The sequence below is a fragment of the Montipora foliosa genome, chromosome 13, assembly GCF_036669935.1.
Source record: "Montipora foliosa isolate CH-2021 chromosome 13, ASM3666993v2, whole genome shotgun sequence".
NCBI classification, from domain to species: domain Eukaryota; kingdom Metazoa; phylum Cnidaria; class Anthozoa; order Scleractinia; family Acroporidae; genus Montipora; species Montipora foliosa.
Window position 1 is genome coordinate 18,525,760 of NC_090881.1, and position 17,986 is coordinate 18,543,745.

The following is a 17,986-nucleotide window of genomic DNA, read 5'->3' on the forward strand; positions in this document are numbered from 1 at the left end:
ATTTTGTTAGGTTTGAGGGGGTTGGGGTAATGCGCAGATTTCTCTGGAGTTCACAGGAGGAGATTTAATTAACCTGCAATGGCGTCGAAAGTCATTGTAACGCGAATGGCGTTTTAGTGCATCTTTAAACAAAATATACCCTTATGGAGAATGGAAAGTCAATTAGGTAACTGGACTTCGACAACAATCTTTCGCCCGTCGAGCCGAGTGTGGTGTTATGTACAACACTAAAACCAAATGGAAAATTCTCTGGTAACTTATGGGTTCAACAAAGACAGAGAAGGAATCGAACACCTTAAGTGGACCTGTGATCTCTGTTGTCTGGCTATTTGTATTTATTTGTACTCAACTCTGCACAGTCTTCCGGTAACAATTGGAAATTTCACTAATTCTTGTTTCCTTTCAGTGGCGTCGAAAGTCATTGTAACGCGAATGGCGTTTTAGTGGATCTTTAAACAAAATATATCCTAATGGAGCTCAAGAATGGAACGTCAATTGGCTGAACAAGACAGGCGGTGAAAAATAAATATCTGGAATCTTTTAAGCGACGAGTAATGGTCTTCGACAACAATTTCATTTTTCGCCGTTGGATATCAAGTGAGCTTTGTTTCTAGTATTTTACTAACTTGGTATTATATACAACACTGAAATCAAAAAGCAATTTTTTTAATGGATTTAACAAACATTGAGGGAATCGAACGCCTTGAATGCATCACAGTGTTTACTGAAGTGGCATCTAAGTTGCTTGGCAATTTACAATTATTTTGTACTCAACTCTGCAAAGGTAAAAAACGATTGGAAATGTGACAGTGAAGAATAACTTGATTGAAAGCTTGTTGTCTCTTTCGTGCGTCATTATTTACTGTCAAAGTTCTTTCGAAAAGGGTTTGATGAGAACTGTCAGAAATTTCTTTAATTGCATATGCTTTGTGACACGGATTCTGTGTGTTGTTTGCACGCACGCAATTGAAATAGGAAGGGTTTTTTGCCTCTAATAGATGTTGTTTGTTTCCATAAATGTTTCGCTGGAAAAGGTTTTTGTGAGATTTCCAGCCTTTGTAAATTTAAATTTCATGTTGTGTAATTTTCGAGCTTACCAAATTTGCATACGTGAGTTGAAATGTGATACGGGAGGATTTTTGTGGTAGTGCACTGTAACCAGCGCGTGAACGAAGTCACGAAAATAAACAGGTCTGTTGGAAGCGTGCTTTCAAGAGATTCAACAAATTGAGCCCCAAAATCAGCATAAAAGTGTGACGCTGATTAATAATGAAGTAGCTGCTATTTCCAAAACGATGGAATTACGTGGTGACAAATAACCTGGTCTTGGAGAGTAAAGTTTTGATTTTGCAGAAACAATGGTCAATCTCAAGAGTTGGGCGATTGTGATCTTTGTGTTGAATTCGCACATTTCTTGTTAAACTTTATAACACTTGAAAGAAAAAGAAAACTAACAAAAACAAAAAGCCGGTATCTTGCCATCATTTGACACAAATGCTTCACTGTTTCGCGAGTAAACACGCCGCCCACTGAAATCGATGTCCCGATTTACTTGTGCAGCCAAAAGTACAATAAAAAAATTGAACGTAGCAAAACTCGCAAACTATTTTTCGCTGACGGCAAAATATTTTATTCTCAATCGACCGTTCTGAAAACTTCCTTCCGCAATTCCTAAAAACTGTGTATCAATATTTATTTACTTTTGCATTAATATTTGTTTTACATAAAGCAAGCTAACAAAATCTGTACCTTGCTTAGTTCTCATTTTTGAGCGTTAAAATAGAATTTTCGTTCTATGCTTCTGTTACAAAGTGGTATATTTTTAGGTCACCCATCCAGATACTAACCGGACTGGCATAAACTTCGGTGAAATTTTGTATTACAACGCTGTCACACGCTCAGAGTGCGCGCTTAAACTTGTGGTGAAAAGAAGTTGTGAGGGAACTTGAAAATGATCAACATGTCAGCCTAGAAGCCAATTTTTCTCGATTCCTTTAATTTTCTTCAATTTTTTTCAAGTTTAGTACTTTGCTAGTAACCACATGTTTTCTCAGGGGACTATTTACCTAAGACTTCTACCATGGCACTACAATGATATACAACACCAAAACAATGTCGTGTACTATTAGAGCTACATATTACAGAGACAACTTAAATCTCCTGGAAGAAAAAACTCAGCTCAGTTGACAATATCGAATAAAGCGCTGTGTTACTGCACTACCACGCGTACGCAATGCGTGCCTATTTTTCTAAAGATGACAGGAAGTTTTTCTTTCTGACAAATGATTAATAGGCTGGTAGCCAGGCTTTTAACCTCCGAAAAAGATCTGTTTCGTCGTATGAACGTGTGAGCGAAAGGGCCTCTGCTGGCACGACTTCTGGGTGACCCCTTAAATGGTCTTAATGACCCCTGACTTTAAAAAATTGCCTGGAACGCTGCAGTTCAATACCACCCAACTCAGTCCCTTCTGTTTTTGAGTAACACGTACCAGAGGCAACCCAGTGTAATCTCATGGAGCGTCCAGTTATTAAAGAATTGTGTACGTGACCGGAAACGAGTTTTAGTTTTCGTTGCATATAATATCCGGTTATCGTATAGCCAGCGAACGCAGACGTATTTCCGGCGGTCGTTTCTCTCCCACGAAAAATAGCTTCTGCGAAACCGAGCTGCAAAACGACTTCCGTGACAGGGCTCGAGACTATCGGTAGCCAACTAGCCACAGGCTAGTGAAATTTCAGTTTAGGCTAGTAGATTTTGAGCTTTCAGAAGCCAATGGCGCTAGTAACTATTGTGAAGCAATAAAGTTCTGGATAAAAACAAAAATAAAAATTATTTCGTATGAATGGGGCAGAAGGAGAGAATAGAAGCTAACAAAAACAGAAACTGTGAGCGGATTCTAAGGAATTTACTGCCTTGGAAAATGATAAGTTGAAAAAAAAAAATTAAAGAGGCAAACGCGGATTACAGTTTTCCTAGCCTGCAAGCAGGCTCTTCCGTTGAAAATGGCGCGCGGTTGAAATATAAGGGCTTGGTAACTAGTCAAGAGAGGAAGAATGTGGCGAATGTTGCATTCTTTGACGGACAAAATGTTTGGTTGCAAAGAAGAAGATAAATGTGTTTGGTAAGAGTGTTTGGACATCTCTTCTTCGATACTTCGAGCCGATTTATGTGGGCTAACTGCCGCACGAAATGCTATTATCGACCCCTACGATACGAGAAAGCCGTATGTAAAGTGACGAGCTTGAGGACTAACTAAAAAGACACTTTGACGATGACATTACTCTTCGAGTTAAGAAGTCTGAGGCAGGCCCCATCCTATTACGTGCACAAAAAGCACAGAATACGCATTGAAGTTCCGAAAGCCAACCCCTCATACTTGGCTATCTAACGGAAAACAACAGCGCTATTCCATCAAAAACGCTATCAATCCACTACTGCTGTAAAGAGAACATTTTAGCCGCGAGAAGAAACACAGCATCAAGCTGTGTACAAAAGGATAGAATGCTACATGCTCACTTCTCGCGAGTGACAAACCAACCAAGAGGCCATTTCCGAGTTCATGTCTACCTGTTCTTTAAAGCGAGTCTATGTGCTAAGTTTTGTTGTGAAAATTAGTTTTCATTCATATGTAAAGTAGAACTAATTACCATCACAAAAACTTCGCACTTAGACTCGCTTTGAAGAGGAGGCAGACATGAACTCGGAAATGGCCTATTAAAATGCAGAATTTTCGATCCGCCACTTGAGCATAACAACTTGAATAACATGCCATTTGCCTGAGTGATACCGAACACTGGTCTCTATCGCTCTCCTTTATCGGCATGCAACTGACGAGATCCCGAAGGATCGAAACCGTGATCTTGCCTGAAAAAAACACGGGCATAAGCCATTTTACTGAAGACGGACCTCTAGCAGTCCCAATAACCTCCAAAGAGGAAGATGCCCAAATGGAGATTGACGCATTGCTTTCAGACCATCGCGACTCATGATACAAACGTTTTCAAAGGCGAACGATTCGCAAACAAATCTCAAGTTGCCACCCTTTAGGGGTAAACAAAAAAGGCTTCATCAAGGGCCAAACACTTAGACTTCTCCGTACAAACTCCTCTGAAAAGAAATTCAAAACTGAAATCTCGCATTTTAGAGAAAGCCTTATTGAACGAGGATAACCAGAAAGCCTGGTTATAGATAGACGGCTCTCAGACGTCAAAATTGAGAACAGGAAACAAGCCCTCCTACAGAAATTCAAAGAACATAAGCGAATCTTGTCTTTTCTTCACGCAATACCGTCCTACGGTGCCTAATCTTAAACAAATACTCATGCAAAAATGCATTTAATCGAGCAACAACCGCTACTTAGCCAAATATTTCAAGATCCCCCGATCGTTTCGTACAAAAGGGGCAGATCCTTAAAAGACATACTCGTTCGAGCCAAACTCTAAGCAGGCTAAAACCGTCCGTAAACACGTGGATTGGAGTTTTGTAGGCCTGTCACCCCCATGTTATCGCGTGTTCCTTGCGTGTTAGTTCTGGAGATTTATGAGCCTAATTCTGATTGGCTAAGAATTTTACGTCACAGAAATCGTTTTACAGCTCGGTTTCGCAGACGCTATTTTTCGGGGGAGAGAAACGACCGCCGGAAATACGTCTGCGTTCGCAGGCTAGTTATCGTACGACTCTTTAACACATCTCACCAGGCCAATATTCGCCCGGTATTGTTAAGAATAAGTATTAAATATAAATACCATCGTAGAAACATGTAAGAGCAGGTCTCTGAGAAAGTCAAGCAAAGTTGGAAATGGAAATCTTAAACCCCCCCCTTCATTTTTTGTGTGGAGATATGTTGCCTGGGAGCCACAAGCCCATGTTTTGACCCTCAAAATGGGTAACATATGTGTGTCTACCTCTCGCATACATGTGAGTCAGTTGTGATGAAATTCCACCAGAGAGGAGACCTATGCCTTAATTACTAAAGGATGTTTCAAAACTGCTTTGACTTTTTTGAACAAGGAAGAATGTTGGCTTTACTATGTTAGGTGTCGGCAAGAGATCATGATCTCTTGGTGTCGGTCATTTCGGAAAATGACAAAAACGAGCGCATCTTTTTTCGCATTTTCTCCCAAAGTATTCTTTTTTCCGTAACTGAATTTGTTACAGGGATTATGCGGTTATTATGGTTCTTAAATATTAGAAAACTAACTTGGGGAAAGTCATATTTTAACAACACGTGATAAACGAATTTGATGGAAATTGTAAAAAAATTAAAATTAAGTCATTTTTACACTTAAAATTTTCGCTTTCAAAATGTTCTAAAGCAAGCGGTCAAACTCTCAAAGTATTTAGTATTATCTTGTCTGTAAGCTGAATATGACTGTTGAGGTTTTAATTGGTGACTACGATGAAAAAGAAATTAACGTTAAACATATCGCGTAATTCCTTGCAATTTCTAACACTTAAGCAGTGGCATCTTCGCTCCCTTTTTCGTGACCAAATCGATGGATTTCCCTTGCAGTCAAGTCAAATTAACATTCTCTTCCATCCAACATCACCTCAAGAAAAGTAAAACCATAGGTAATGATGAATTTGTCCGCATCCAGTTGACTTAACAGAACACTATTGACAAGAATAAAAGCTTGAGACAGTCTCTTCCGAAATGAAGTTTATCCAGCAAGTTACATGAATGTACTACGTTCACCGTGCCAAGTAAACGTATCCTATGACCATCCCGAATAAAGTATTTGGCTAAAATCGAGGGGAGATTTGTAATATGTCGATGAAAAGCCGAGAAAATTCTTCGCGGGACGGAAATGAGTGGGGATAGACTGCTGACCGGAACCCACCAACGGCGATACAAAATCAAAAGTAGTAGAGCTAAAAATAAAAAATGAAAAGAAAATATTAAATGGATATGATGAATCACTGTCGGGATAAAAATGTAACGACATTAGTTTAGTTATACATTGTCTTTTCGCTACATTGATTGTGATTGTGGCTTTAATATTAACTAATGCCTTTATATTGCTACAAGAGAAAATGAGGGGACAGAGAAGGAGGCTCCCGGTCCAGCCCTTGGGATATGTCATGTCCACGAAAGTTATTTTTAGACGAGCGGAAGTCTTCCGAGACGTCCGCATGCACGCCAACCTCGGTCCGATGTTTGAAAGAAAATATATATTCATCAGCCTTCCACGCGTGCCATCATTTTCTCTTTTCACTAAGAACCTGAGAGCGAGGCAAAACTGCATGCGGACGTCTCAGAAGACAGACTTCCTCTAGAACAAAGACCTCCGCTCGTCTAAAAATAACTTTCGTGGACATAACATATCCCGGCCAACGCCTTGAGCCTCCCTCTCTGTCCCCTCATTTTCTCTTGATTGCTATTAAATCGTTTGAAATAGAATAGCAGACATGAATGCACAAAATGTACAGATTATTATTCCTAAATCACTTTTTGCCCAAAGGGGAGGGTTATGTTTCCAAATGTGCTGTCGGAAGTAGAGTAGGAATGTCAAAGTTAAAAAATCTGATTTGCATAACATGCTCATCATAGCTCAGCTCGGTTGAGACGACATTTTCTGACAAAAAAAAAACGTTTTCACAAAAAAGTTGCGTTTTCAGACTTAAACGAACATTTTGCACAAATTTCAACTGTTACTTAGATTTTAACCAAATAATAATCTTAAAATGATTATCCATTTACGGTTTTGCTTAAAATGGAAAGTGGTTGGCTTCCAAACTTGAAAGCCCTGGGAGGTTCGGGAATGCAGGGGAAGCGTTGTAAAAGTAAGTGAATGTGACAGGGGGTGCTTTCCATAATGCCTGACCATCAGGTCCGAGACCAGTGGAACTAACCAAGGAAAATGAAACATTTTTCATCAAAAGTCAATTTCCAACCGGACCGAAGCGTTCCATTTACGTTAGTTTCGACCAAAATGTTGGTTGCATCACAGTGAAATGCGACTAGAAACGAGAATTTTTGTAAATGGAACGCACGTTTCGGTCGGACCGAACCGACCGGTCAAAGAGGACCACCTCCAGAGGTGGTCCCAAATATTCCGGTCAGAGCGAACCGAAACGGACCTTTCCATTTGACTTCAGTCCGAAATTTCCGGAAATTTTGGCTCAATGGAAAGCACCCAGGGATATCACAAATCACTTGCAAACCGATGGACTATGCAAGAACCGGGCAAAACACCTTATTCACGATGGCCGCCATGTTGGATTTGCTATTATCATGCAAATTAGCTACACACTTCTGAGGGGGCAAACAACACAAGTTCGAGAGGTTATAACGAGCGTTTAGCCACACAGATGATTTGTTTCATGTTCATTGAAGGCTTATCACCTAAGTCAGTAAAACAGATTGATTACACAAGTTACTTCGATGCTTTTTTTAGTGAAAAATGAGCAGATAACGAAGTAGAAAGTCAAACTGTCAAAAGCAATCAAAAGATATAAAATTATTATAAAAGGTACTTAATTCTAAATACTAAAATGGACTTTTAGCAATGTTATTTCAATATTTCGACGAGCCGATTTTCCGCAATTTACCTTTTTTCCAACGTTTGCCCCCCAGCATAACACATGGCTAATTTGCATGACAATTTGAAAACCAACATGGCGCATGTCGTGAATAAGGCCTATTTGCGTGCCAAATGTCAAATTCTCTTGTGAATAACAATTGCGCTGTTGTTGTTGTTGTTGCGGTAAGGAACACTAATTATTTCATATGCTATTGTTTATTTCTCCCTCCATCCTCAGGTAGGAAATCCATGCTTCCGGTTGAGTCTGTCGTTCCATGTCCGGTCTTACGCGCGCGTCCGCGTGACAAACTTCATGACTTCTCCACCAGGCTTTAAACCGTTCACTTTTAGCCCAAGGCTTTGTTTTTGATGGTCAGAGGCTTGTATTTTCTTAGTAAATAATCGTGATTGATTCATTTAATTTTCTCGTTGGACCACATAGATGGATTTCAGTGCACCACAATGTCACGCGTGTTTTAATATCGAGTATATTCATGATGTGTATGCGGGCTTGAATGCACCATTATCTGGATCTGTTGTTTAACACACCTGTAACGTCCCACAGCCGTTGTTTTCGATGGGAGATGACCGATGTTCAGAGCCTGTGCTAATTTGGTCTAGAAAATGGAACGAACGAAGGGGAAACGGAAGCGATTGTGTACAAATTACAAAAACTTGAGTGGTAGCCTTTTCCTTCAGTTGAATATTATCAAACTAAACGGATCTAAAGCTTCGTAAATCGACGGCACTTTACAGATAGGATACTTAAAATACTGTCGGAGCTTAAACACTATCTCTAAACCATTTTGGAGCTACACAATTTAAGTCTGAACTCGGTCAATTTTCAACATATTTATTTATCACATGTGTCCAAACTAGTTTTCCATATTTAAGGATTATAATAACTGTATTAGCTCTACTGCAAACGTGGTGACCGGGAAAAGAACACACTTGCTAGAAAATGGGAAAAAGGTGTGCTCGTTTTTGCGCTTTTTCAAATGGCCGACAGGTAACAGAATACAGCAAGTATTTTCTCTTGTTCCTAGAAGTCAAAATACTTTCACAGCATCCTTTAGTAATTAGAAGCATAGCCCTACTGTCTGGTGGAATCTCATTAGATTGGCTCACATCTATCCGAGAAGTGGACACTATTTGTTAACTATTTTATAGTAAAATTCCTGCTCAAAGGCTGTCATGATCAATGGCGGTTACCATTGCAACGATACATCAGCTGGCCCTAATATGGCTGTTTTCGTTCATCCATCCAGACAAACCTACAACCACACAGAAAATGAAGGGATTTTAAAAATTTTGATTTCCAACTTTGCTTGACTTTCTCAGAGAACTGCTCGTAAAGCGTCCGTTTACTGGTTTTGATTGGAATCAATGCACTTAACACAGTTTTAAAAGTGGAAAACTATTTAACGATCGCATTTAACCCTATGGTTGGGCCACGGAAAGAGAAATTCGGACTTCGGACTACGGAATTGAACTTGATATTGAGCAAGGTATTGTAACATAAAAACAAACACTGAAATATTGTGAACTTAAAAGCAAATCGGGCCTCAAGTAAGGGCTACAGGTAACCGTTACTTACCCAGTACAGAGACACGTATGGAAAAGCAGGAATCCGGAATATGCAGATAACATCTCCATGATGTTGATGGATGAAATTAAAGAATGATCTTTGAAGTTACATGTTGAGCAACTGCCCTGTAAGAAAACCTGGAAAAAAATTGGCGCATTCAGTGGGATTCACACCCATGACCCCAGAGATACTAGAGCTATACTCCTCCAATATTGTATTTGAAGGAGCCATATCTCTTCAGAGCAAAACAAACCAAAGACGAAAAGAAGTAATAATACTTGTAACTGCATTTGGGGCAAATGATACTTTGAACAACTTTGATATTAAGGTCCATAGGAAAGCAACACCTCTCTTCGTGCTGCCTGTTTCCTAAGACGAATCGAATAAGGAAGGATGGCCAAAAGTGCCAGTCACAGGACCCAAGCTGGGTGGAGAGTTTCACGCACTCCACTTGGTGCTTGTTTCACTTTCGCGTTCCCAAGACCCACATAGCCGTGATCATCAAGCAATCCCAGGTAATGCGCTATTCAAACTAACGGGTCATTTCACACAGGCACAGTAGTCAACTTTGTTGAATACAGGCTGAATGCAGTTCAGCAGGTTGCTGTATCGTGACTGTTCGGACCATAACCGGGTCGCTGTTACTGGTGTCAGAGGACCGTCCGTGTTCAAGCTGGGGTTTCTTACATCTAGTTTCATTTACAATGCTCCTGCTGCACAATTAAAATGCCTGATGACTAACACACCATTGGCTTGAGCTTCCTGTGCGATGAAGATGTTGCTTTCAGTGCAGCGTAGGATAAAAAAAGACCGTTTTTAAAAATCTCCTAGGATCAAATTAAGAACGAAACTAATCACGAGCAGAGTCAAGTCAAGGAACATGTAACAAAAGGAGTCGTTTAAAAAATCTAGAGATCTGCAGCTAATATCTGTATGATATTTATGGATAAATTAAGGAATGATCTTTGAAGTTACGTATTGAGCAACTGCCCTGTGAGAACCCTGGAAAAAAAATTAGGGCACTCAGTGGGATTCACCGTCACCCATGACCTCAGAGATACTAGAGCTATACTTCCTCCAATATTGAATTTAAAGAAGCAGCCATATCTTAAGAGCAGGACAAACGAGTGTTGAAATGAAGTTGATAATTCAGGCAGAACTTAAGACGTCAGCCAAACTCCTTGATTGAAAAACAACACGCTCTTTGACTTTATGGCAGTCAAACCAAAGCACATTGGTAGCAGGAAAGAGTTTCACAAACTAAGCCGTTCCTGCAATTTTTTTGAAACATGGGTTCGGTTTTAAAAAGAACAAATTTGAGCATTTTACTCAAACAGATTCAAAAGGACTCATCCCATACAATGCTCCCGTACAATTATTACAATGCCTGATGAGATGTTTATGGATCAGTTACATGTTGAGAAACTGCCATGTGAGAAGCCTGAAAAAAAAAATTAGGCCACTCAGTGGGATTCACACCCATGACCTCTCAGATACTAGTTAAGAACCATACAACTCCAATATTGACATTGAAGGAGCCGTATCCCTTAAGAGCAGGACAAACCAATGTGGAAATGATAAACTGGAAATGCGGGCAGAAATTAGAATGTCAGCCAAACTCCTTGATTGAAAAAAACAACACACTCCTTGACTCTATGGGAATCAAACCCAAGCAAATTGGTAGCAGGCAAGAATTTTACAAACTGCACCATTCCTGCAAATTTTCTGGAAAAGATGGGTTTGGTGGTTTAAAAGCAACAAAACTTTGACTGTGCATCAATTGCCACTTTGCAGTGATATTATAAGCGACTGCTACTAGCAACACAGCGTAAATGCGCATGGACTTTGATAATGATCAGCCTGGTGATACATGTAACTAGATCTCTTATTGAAACCACACATCAAAAATTGCGATACGGTACATAATCTGATCATTACCGAGCAGTACTACACACTGCAGGCATCACTATCAGCCAAAAACGTTTGTATGGACAACATGCGAAACATGTGTTCATCAAATAAAAGAATCACATCACGATAACATTAGTGACTTGTGTGCACATCAGTAACAGAATTAATTATGGAAAAGAAAATACTCTTTGAGTCAGTGTACCCTTTAGTTTGTAATTATCAGAGAGATATGTAGAAATGCCTATCAAATCAAATTTAATTAACAGTTACCTCTATTAAGGAGAGGAGTATTATGTGAAACCTTCAGTCAGCGTTTAGTTATAGTTATATGACATAAAACAGCAGCGTGAAAAAACTGCCAAAGTTAGGAAAAAAATTTGAGTCATGTTCCTGTGGCTTGTTGTGGGAGATGCCAGAGACCCCTGACTCACAACGATTGAAATTAAAGTGGATATTAAGGTCAGTGTGAAAGCAAAACCTCTCTTCATACCACCAGTTTCATAAAACAAATATCAAGTGAGGCAAAAATGATGCCAGTCACGTGATCCCAAGGTGGGTGGAGAGTTTAGCCCACTCCACTTGGTGCTTGTCTCACTTTCGTGCTTCCCGAAGCCCACATACCCGTCATCAACCAATCCCAGGTCATACTCCATACAATCACACAAAGTAGTCAACTTTGTTGAATACAGGCTGAATTCAGTTCAGCAGCTCTCTGTATTGTGACTGTTTAGGATGTTTACAGGAACCATAACCGCGTCGCTGTCTGAGATTTCATGGCTGGTGTCAGAGGACGGTCTGTGTTCAAGCTGGGGTCACTCAGATTTAGCTTCAGTTACAATGCCACTAAATCAAAACGCCTGATATCATACCAAGGGCTTAAGATTCCCGAGTGATGGAGGTGTTTAACAACCAAACATCTTCCCGATAAGAAAAAGAACTTCCAAAATCTTTCATGAAGCGAGTAAGCGAGTAAGTAAGAAAAAGGATAAAACTTAGACAATCTGATGCTAAAATCTGTTTGATGATTATGGTGAAAATTAAGGAATGATCGTCAAAGTTACATATTGAGCAACTGCCAAGTAAGAAGCCTGAAAAAAAAAAAAAAAATCAGGCCCCCTGTTGGATTCCCAACCATAATCTCGGAGAGGCTACAGCTACCTAACACTACTCCAATATTGACATTGACGGAGCTGTATCTTGCAATAGCAGGGCAAAAACACAAGGGCTTGTTGAGTTTATGGGAATGAAAGCCAAGCACATTGGTGGCAGGCAAGAGTCTTACAGTACAAACTTCACGTTCCTGCAAAATGCAATCTTGAAGGATGGATTTGGTTTTCAAAGGAACAAACTTTGTGCATTAATTGCCAGTTTCCTATATTATATTACAAGCGACTTCTACTAGAGACATAATGTCAATGTGCAGGCCGGAACTTTGTTAATGATCAGCTTGGTGATAATTGCACCTCTTGATGAAACCACCCAGCACAGCTTGAAAAAAACAGTACATAACCTGATCACCACATATTGGACAAAAACACACTCCAAGCATCACGAATGTGTACATCAATCGATGAATAGACTAACAACGATTGTAGTAAAAATTGGACATTAAGGTCAGTGGGAAAGCAACACCTCTCTTCATAGCACCTGTTTCATAAAGTGTAGGTGAATGTGTGAGAAAAAGGAAAAAACTAGACAATCTGATGCTAAAAGGTGTTTGATGATTGTGGTGAAAATTAAGGAATGATCTTCAAAGTTACATGTTAAACAACTGCCAAGTAAGAATCCTGAAAAAAATTTCAGGTCCCCGGTGGGATTCCCGCCCATGATCTCCGAGATGCTACAGCTAACACTCCTCCAATCTTGAGATTGAATGAGCCGCATCTCACAAGGGCAGGACAAACCAATGTGGAAAGAAAAATCGTAACACAGGGTGAAACTATGATGTAAGCCAAACTCTTGATTAGAAAACACAAGGCTTGTTGACTTTATGGGAGTCAAAGCCATGCAGGCATATTGATGGCAGGCAAGAGTTTTTTACAAACTTCACCGTTCCTGCAATTCTCTTGAAAGATGGTTTGGTTTTCAAACCAACAAATTTTGTGCATTAATTCAGAAGTTTGCTGTGATATCACAAGTGACTGCTACTAGCGACATAGTGTCAATGTGCATGGACTTTGATAATGATCAGCTGGGTGTGATAACAGCATCTCTTGATGAAACCACCCAGCAAAACTTGACAAAACAATACATAATCTGATCGTCACAGATTGGGACAAAACACACCGTAAGCATCACGAATGACAGTAAAGTTTGCCTGGATAACACGTGAAGTGTGTGTACATCAATAAGTGAACAGACTCGCATTGATTGTAGTTAATAATAAAATAATAGTAATTGGCAGTGCTAATCACCCTTTACTTGCAGTATTAGGACTGAATTGCGAAAGGACACAGCTCCCCAATGACAGCATTTAAGTTGCCCTGATAACACGTGAAGAGTGTGTACATCAATAGATGAATAGACTCACAAATATTGACAGTAGTAAAAGTTGGATATTAAGGTCAGTGGGAAAGCAACACCTCTCTTCATAGCACCTGTTTCATAAAACAAATATCGAGTAAGGATAGATGGCCAAATGATGCCAGTCATGTGACCCCAAGCTGGGTGGAGAGTCTAGTGCGCTCACTTGGTGCTTGTGCCACTTTCGCGCTTCCTGAGGCCCACATAGCCGTGATGATCAACCAATCCCAGGTCATGCTCCATACAATCTATCAGGTCATTGCACACAATTACAGTAGTCAATTTTTGTTGAATACAGGCTGAATACAGTTCAGCAGCTCTCTGTATTGTGACTGTAAGGCTGTTTACAGGACCATAACGGGTTGCTGTCTGAGATTTCATGGCTGGTGTCAGAGGACCGTCTGTGTTCAAGCTGGGGTCACTCAGATTTTACCTTCAGTTACAATGCCATCAAATCAAAATGCCTGATAATATACCAAGGGCTCAAGATTCCCGAGTGATGGAGGTGTTGCTTAATTTCTAGTATAGTGTATAGAAAAACTCTGTTTAACAATTAAACATCTTCCTGATACAAAACAACTTCTAATTTTTTTCAGGGAGTCAGTAATTAAATGTGTGAGAAAAAAAGGATAAAACTAGAGAATCTGATGCTAAAATCTGTTTTTGATTGTGGTGAAACTTAAGGAATGATCTTCAAAATTTACATGTAGAGCAACTGCCAAGTAAGAACACGTTGGGGCCAGCCCATCCCTCAAATGTTTCACAAGAACTTGGGCTTGAATTGTTGAGATGGCCGCTAACAAACGCGCGCAAAGACCTATGGGTTTTCTGCCTTTGTGCCCAGCCGTTTAAAAGAGGCCAAGAAAATGGGTTTTTGGGGGGACTGGGTCTTTTCTACATAGAGAAGGCGGGCATTTTCAGTTTTTTCGGATCACAAGCTTTCCGATGGTGTGTCATGAAGCCATATTTTGTTGCAGAAGCGGCGAAAAATTAGGGCATGATTGGAGCCGAATGCACCTTAGTTGACGTCCCCAAGAGTTCCCAAGGTTTGTTTCTCGAAATTTATATGCAAATCAAAAACCATACCATTTTAGTCCACATCTCTTCGAGTTATCTGTCTTTTTCCTCTGCGCCTTGTCCCCGTTTCACTGCAAAAAAGCAATGGTCTTTTCACTGTCTTTTAGGTACATTCAAAGCGACACTTCCCATTGGGACTGTACAGTCGCCTCAAAAAGGAGCGAATGCATGAAGAATTGCAAAGAAATTGGATTGTGATGAACGTATTAAAGAAATATAAAGTCTCAACTTGACAAAAAATCTGTGGAACTTAAAGAATTGCAGGCTGAACTTCATCGCACAGAAGAGCGAATCCGTCAGAGGAAACGAAAGGTAGCTAGCCTAGCTATGACAGTTATGTAGTACAGTGCAGTGTCAGAGAGAAGGAGGTCCATGGAAGCTTAGTAATATGTCTCTCACTCGCTTTGTCTCATTTCTATTTTCATATCCTCACTAAATATATTAATTTATGTTAATTTTATTTTTTCCATCATCCACAAAATATTAAAGTAAAAAAATGAATGAATAAATAAATAAATAAATAAAAATAAAAAACTTTATATTTAAATATTAACTAATGACATATAATAAATAATATTTTTAAATAATATAATTGTCAATTTTAGTATATAATAATGATAATAATAATAATAATAATAATAATAATAATTTTTAAATTTTAATATAACTGTCAAATTTTGACAGAGATTGATGAATTGACAAATGAGTGTGAAGTGAAGAACAAAAGGTCAAGACCACCTGCTAGAACAAGTGAGCTTGATTTGCAGTCAGTGAGAAACTAAACCTTTCAAGGGCACAGATTATGCGAAGAAAAAAAAAAACTCTAGAGGTACTGAGGCCAGTTTACTGTGGTTTGAAAAAAATATTGGCCCAGCCTGACAAACCAGTCTTGATGGTATGTGGACTACACTGCCCGCAAGAAATGTATGACAGAATACATTAGAATGTCAAAAACCTGTACACAGATTGTGCCACAGATTGTACAAACCAACATCCATGAATATGAGAACAGTTTAAGAAACAAAGTGAGAAGTATGCATGTTTTATACGAAGGTGGCCTTATCAGCAAAAAGAAGTACACCAGTATTCCGAATACTTCAGATGTAGTAAAGGAAAGTGCAAGAAAATCTAAAAACAACAAAAAACTGAATTCATGAAGAAATGTAAAGTTCCCAAGATTGTGCCATACAAATCCTTAGCAAGTTTTTTTTTCCGAAACATTGACATTGGGGAGATCATAGATCTAGAAACACTAAGCTGCCAAATTTAATGTTGAGGCATTTCCTGTCGTGTACAGACCTCTAAAGCCCTTCCTCTTGAAGCTTGCTGACCTGTCTCTCTTTCTGGATGAAAGAGTTCCTTGTCTACATTGGTTCAATGCCCAGAAAGGCGTGCTATACATTGCTATTGGGGCAGATGGGGCACCATTTGGAAGGGATGACACTGCCACTGGTAATTATATTTCTAGAAAACATAGCACGTACACAGGGCAATCATTATACCTACTGCTATTTATTTCTCCAAGCAGTCAAGCTCATGCAGTTATATTCATTGTCGTTGTGCAAATTTTTCAGCATATCTACACTAATTCTATTCCTACACCTTTTTAGACTACTTACATGAAATTGTGCCTTGTAATTTCAATTCACCTGTAAACAGTCAGAAAGGGTGGGGTGGTTTTAAACCCTTAAGATAAAGTTGCTTAATTTCAAACAAGTTTTGTTTCTGTTTTTTCTTTGGTGCTTCACTGCAAAGATCTCTGAATTACTAATTGTCTTCTCCAGTCTTAAAATGTTGATGTTAGATTCAGTTACTAGCTGTAAATATTTATCCCAAGAACATATAATGTTTTAATCATTGGTTTCAATTTGCAGCATACCTCGTTAGCATCTAAACCTATTACAGAGGGCGCAAAGTTGTAAAACAATCATCTACTGGTGGGGTCAAATTCACCTGAGGACAGTCCATTAATGAAAACATTACACAGATCATTTCATTTATTTAGCATTGGCCACAAGGTTAACCATCCATTACATTCAGAATTCAGAATGAAGCTGGTCCCCTGTGACATGAAGTGGGCATCATCTATGTCTGGCGAACTAAACAACTGCGCGTTTTTACTTTTCACCATTTGCAAATGTAAACCAGAATGACAAAATGACAATGGATGGGTCAATTGGTGCAGGGCCTAAGGGCACATGGCAAGAATGGAAGTACAGTGTATAAAAGAGAATTGCAACAGCCAAGAAGGTTGAAAAATTGAAAGCAAAACTCCGGGATCCTTCAGGAAAGCAAAGAAGCTAGTGAGGTCACAAAGTTGATTTCGAAGGAGGAATCAAGGCAGGAATTTATCCCACCACTTGGTAAGTTTGTGAATCTGATTAAACCAGAACCCTTGCATAAACACAAATAATGCCTGGCTGCAATGGTTTACAAATCTACTGACAGTGGTTATGCAATACACTAATGATTTCCCAACTTAAATCAGCCACAACTTTATCACACATGCCAGATGCTTTGCCACTGATCAAATTCCTGACATGTGTGAGAGAAACTGCAAAGTGTAGCAGGCTTTACAATTCCTTTGTGCGATGGTTTGGGGAGAAGAGGAAAAAGGGCATTTCTTTCTCTTACCGCTTTACAGGATTGGAATCAAAGAATTTTTCATGGAACTTCCCTTCCTTAATTCAGGAGGTCTTGTCAATTTCAACACCGTCACAAAGTTCAATTCTCAAACTCCATGTACTGGCATTTGTTGGACTGAAACTTAGGGACTTCGGCATCCCTTTATTTAAGGGTTGAGGTCAGCAAAGCACAAGTAGCTGATGTGAAGACCTTGTGCCAAGATTATTTTAAAGCAATTGTGTTTGTTTTTTAAATGGCGTGAACCCACCTGTGTGGACTCTGGGATATATGTGCCGTACCACACCACACCACCTTGGGCTAAACTCGATTCAAGGCCGTGAGGTCAAGCATGTGAAGTTGGCAATGTACATAAAGAACACATGCAATCTGAAGAAGAATTTTCCGGTGGCGAATTGTCTTCAGACATGAGTATGTCACTTTAGTTTGGCTTCGGGAAATGGACCCCTACAGTGTTTCCTACAAGCAATGACGAGAATCATACATCCCAAAGAGAGTGAAGGAGGGCGATGACAGGTTCTGCCAGTGTGGAATGTTAAAATCAAACAATGCTGGTTGCAATTTCTATCTAGCATCTAGTACTATCACAACTCACATCAGGGAAAGTGTGCCACTCGAAAGGTTGTCCAAAGGTAGGGATTTAATTTAATTTTATTTCTGGGCAGGGGGGAGAGGTGAAGCCAAGAAAATTCTTGGTATCAGTAATTATTAAACAAAGTC

General features: G+C 39.5%; 1 long non-coding RNA gene and 1 pseudogene across 1 annotated transcript; one reads left to right on the forward strand and one right to left on the reverse strand.

The window, feature by feature from the left end:
• Nucleotides 1-3,646: 3,646 nt before the first annotated feature.
• LOC137982842 (uncharacterized) lies at nucleotides 3,647-9,918 on the reverse strand. Its single transcript, XR_011118837.1, has 3 exons — nucleotides 9,859-9,918; nucleotides 9,122-9,249; nucleotides 3,647-6,576 (listed from the first exon to the last, which is right to left on the reverse strand). It is a non-coding gene; the product is annotated as an uncharacterized lncRNA (long non-coding RNA).
• A 7,171-nt stretch (nucleotides 9,919-17,089) lies between these two features.
• LOC137981799 (uncharacterized) lies at nucleotides 17,090-17,738 on the forward strand (annotated as a pseudogene).
• Nucleotides 17,739-17,986: the final 248 nt, after the last annotated feature.